Source organism: Palaemon carinicauda, chromosome 17 (assembly GCF_036898095.1).
Source record: "Palaemon carinicauda isolate YSFRI2023 chromosome 17, ASM3689809v2, whole genome shotgun sequence".
NCBI lineage: Eukaryota > Metazoa > Arthropoda > Malacostraca > Decapoda > Palaemonidae > Palaemon > Palaemon carinicauda.
Genome location: NC_090741.1, coordinates 29,705,610 through 29,710,609, shown reverse-complemented (window position 1 = coordinate 29,710,609; position 5,000 = coordinate 29,705,610).

The window sequence follows — 5,000 nt, the reverse complement described above, 5'->3', positions numbered from 1 at the left end:
TTTAGTATATTTCCTCCACTTCATTTTTTAAGTATTTCGATTTATTTGTTATAATTCTTGCCTTTTTAACAGAATTTCATTGACTAACGTAATGTCTATTGATATGTGTTTTACATTCCTTTTTTAGCTCCGATGATGGGAAATGTTGTTCCCGAAAGCTTAGCCAATAAACTGTCCAAATGCTGAAGTATCTGCTTTCTTTCGCCTTTCTGCTATATATATATATATATATATATATATATATATATATATATATATATATATATATATATATATATATATATATATATATATATATATATATATATATATATATATATATATATATATATATATATATATATATATATATGCATATATATAAATATATATAAATGTATATATATAATTTATAAATATACATACATACATATACATACATATATATATATATATATATATATATATATATATATATATATATATATATATATATATATATAGATAGATAGATAGATAGATATATAGATAAATATATATATATATATATATATATATATATATATATATATATATATATATATATTATATATATTTATATATATATATAAATATATATATATATATATATATATATATATATATATATATATATATATATATATATATATATATATATATATATATATATATATATATATGTATGTATATATATATATACATATATATATATATATATATATATATATATATATATATATATATATATATACAACAACAACAACAACAACAACAACAACAACAACAACAACAACAACAACAACAACAACAACAACAACAACAACAATAATAATAAAAACGGGGAAGTAGCACTTTTGTGCATCTTAATACACACTTTTTCAGAGTACAACAAAAAAATATATAGATATGTGTATATATATATATATATATATATATATATATATATATATATATATATATATATATATATATATATATATATATGTATGTATATGTATAATTTGTATATATATTCTTTTCCTACTCCTATTAATGCAAAAGGTCTTTATTACATTTCACCGGTCGTGTTCATCTTGGCCTTTTGAATCAATACTAATCCATTCATAGTCGTCAGCCATGTAGGCTTCTCGCTTCAAACTCTTCCATTGCCTTAGTTACTAGAGTTGCATGTTGATCTCTGTGTCTCTGAACAGCAGGAATTCTTTCAACGGTTTATTGCTGAATACAACACCTGGAAAATGAAGTGTCAACCGATGGTTGACATGAAATTTTTTATCCACATTCAACACGTGTTCCGATATATTCTTTACCTGGTAAGATCACATCAGTTGTAAAGTAGATTGTATTCAAATGTTCTACAATCAAGCACAGTTTTCCTTCATAAATGATTTTTTGTCCACTTCACAAGTAACATAAAAATCTATACACTCCTATTAGGTTTTGTTAAGCTAGGCTATAATACATTGAGTTAGGTAACATAAGGTTGAGTTGGATTGCATTGAAGGAATCACAACGCTCATATTCATTAGAAAAAACAAAATTGCCAGTTATTATATGAATATATTATTATAAGTGATGTATTAGTAACAATACTAGTAATGATTATAGGTCCAAAGATTGATTAGGTACTAACTTTGCCCAGGCAGATCTATAGTATAATGTAGGCCTACTTGTGATAGCTTCCTTTGAGACTGGATCCATTCTTTGAAAACTCAAACAGTTTGGGCAACTCGAGTAATAAGTCATGTACCTGGCGGTCAACTGAGAGTGGTGAGCTGGAATCAGAGAGCAGAAAGATATGGGTTTAGACATCTATGGGTGAAAAGGGTTACAATAATATATTTATCGCTATTACTGCTACTAATAGCGCTGCAACTATTGCTGCTTCTGCTGTTTCTGCTAATACTAGTACTGCTGCTACTTGTATATATACTTTTACGACTACCTTTAAAATTTTGAGAATAATAGCTAAAGAATTTCACTGATTATAGAGAGAGCTTTTGAAAACATGTTCGAAAAAGTTTTCGGCAGCTGTTTATATTTTGATAATTTTCTTCACAGAAATATTAATGTAGATTTCTTTACCCATATTAGACTCATGCTAATATGAGAAATTAAAGATAATAATAATGATATATTTCACAGCAATTAACGAAAGATGGCTTCGAATTCATCTCTCCCTCCAACTAAGAGAATGATGAGCGTTGGTCTGTTTCTCATCAGTATGATTGCAGCAGTGGCTGCTTTCTCCCCAAGTGTAAACACAACATATTACGTCACTGAAACTGATCCGAAGAGCCTGGTGCCCACCACGATAAATGCCGTTTTACCAACTGTTCTGTGGCCAGATTTCATGCAGACCACTCTAGTCAACCAGGTCAATGCTCGGTCCAACATCAGCTGCTCTTTTTGGGCGATGAAATCCGGTGTTGCTACTTTTACCTTCGAAGGTAAATAAATTCCACTATGACAAGTAAGATATGATTTTGGTTAAGTTGGTTTGCTAGAAGGAATATTATCATTATTATTATTATTATTTATTATTATTATTAGTGATATAGGTAGTAGGTTGGCCAGGGCACCAGTCACCGCTAAAGAGTTATTGTATCCTTTGACTGGTCACACAGTAATTCATTGGATTCCTCTCTCTGGATACGGCTCATTTTTTTTCTATGCCTATACATACACCGAATAGTCTGACCTATTTTTTTTCACACAATCTCAGCTTTCCTAGTACACTTAACAACACTGAAATCACCAATTTCTTCTTTGATCAAGGGGCTAATTACTGTACTGTAATTGTTAGTGGCTACTTTCCTCTTGGTAGGGGTAGCAGAGACTCTTTAGCCATGGTAAGCAGCTCTCTTTCACCTTCTATGTGAGGATGCCAGAGAACCTCAAATCATTCATTCTTCTGGAGGAAGGACACACCAAAATCAAACCATTATTCTTTAGTCCTGCGTAGTGCCATAGCCTCTGTACCATGGCCTTCCACTGTCTTGGGATAGAGATCTTTTTCTTGGGGGTACACTCGGGCACACTATTCTATCTTATCTTCTCTCCTTTTTTTTCCTTAATTTATTTATTTATTTTTTTTTTTTTAAATGGTGTGCTGGGCAGGTTTGATAGAAAGGCCATGGATGCCTGGTGGTTTATCAAGAGGGTGTCTTTTCCTTATCTGATTCTTTTCCTTTACAAAACCATCCTTAATGCCCTCCCTTCAGTTGAAGTGGCTATCCTGGAGGGTATTTAGGCTTGCATGGTGTATCGGCTCCTCCATGTTGACCAGCTTTTCCAAGTCTTTTTCTATAGTCTATGGGTTTGATCATTCACTGTATTTATATATCTGTACATATTGTTCTTGTTAAGATTTTTGTTAATATGGTGTTCAAGTATGATGTACCTTTTTATTACCATTAATTCTTATGCTCCCTGTGGACATTGAGAAAAATCCGGGACTGGTACGTCCTAGATTTTATCAATGTCGTCTACTTCATTGCAATATTCGTGGTCTTCATACAAATATTCAAGACCTTACAGTTGCATCCAGACAGTTTTTATTCTTGTGCTCCGAAACTTTCGTTTCTAGTATGAGGCACTCATCTGAGCTCCTTATTATTGGTTTTAAGAAGCCATTATTGTTGAAACGCGATGCCATCCCTAGGGCCAGGGGAATGGCGGTGTATATTTTGGCTTCTCATAAATTCTTCTATGAATGCTGATGTCATGAGATTCAGGCAATAAAAGTTTGTAGCAGGCATAATTACTTCCATTTGTGTTTGATCTACTGGAATCCTGACCTGGATTATTCCTTTTTCGATTGTCTTCTTAACATTATAGTTGTGGTACAAGAAAATGATAGAAAGGCCTCTTTGGTCTTTGTTAGTGATTTCAATAGTCACCATGGCTTAAGAGCTTTGCCTCTGAATCAGGCTGTGTGCAAATCATAAGTGAAGCTACTCACACGTCTGTAACTGCTTGGACCTCGTATACACCGACTCCCCTGGTGTTATAACAAGTAAGGTTGGTTCTCCAGTTGGGATATCTTATCTTGCCTTGATTTCATTAGTAGTGAAGACTGAGCAGCCTGTCCCTGATGTATCTTTAATCAAGAAAGATTTATGTGAAATCTCAAGCAGACTGGAATGTGATTTTGCATGATCTTCTTGGCTTGAATTGGTCACAATTATATAGTAGTTGATCCTGTAGTCGCTTTGAATGAAAATCTAGTCCACATAATTGGTAGGCGTATTCCTTCTCGTGTACTAAGGTAGAGAGTGAAGGACAAACCATGGTTCAACGGTGATTGTAGACGTGCTTCTTTGGAGAAGCAGGGTAACAGATCAGATTTGACCTAGAACAACTATACTCAGCTTAGAGTTTATGCTTAGAGTGTTTATGCTTTAACTGAAGAAAAGAATACCATTTAACCATAAAAAAAATCCTTTCTGGTATAATGCAGGAGCATAAGTGATGGACTACCCTTAAATATGCACTCTTTGGTTTTGATGCAACAGTTCCTCCTTTAATTAAAACAGATGGCTCTGTCACTCACTGTCCAAAGGAAAAGGCAACTCTTTAGGCATATAAGTTTGACAACAAGCAGAGTAATGAGAAACTTGAACTTCCTCATTCCTTTTTGCATAAGGCTGAACTAAATAGTTTAGCTTTTAGATCTCGTGAAATTGAAGATCTGTTGATGGACCTTGATGTTTATGGTGGTGTAGACCCAAATGGTATTTTTCCTTTATTGTTTATAAAGACCGAAGATTTATTAGCTCCAAAGTTATCTTTTATTTTGCACAAGTTTGCAAGAAGAGGAACCTTTAGCATTTGTTAGAGATCTGGTAATGTTACTCCTCTATGTAAATGTGTTTGTGGTAGCTCAAGTCCAACTGATTACCGCCCAATTGCAATAACTCCCATATTATCTATAGTTTTTTAACATATTTTGGTAAAACGTCCTATTAGGTTTGCTAAAGGTAATAATCTGTTCCCTA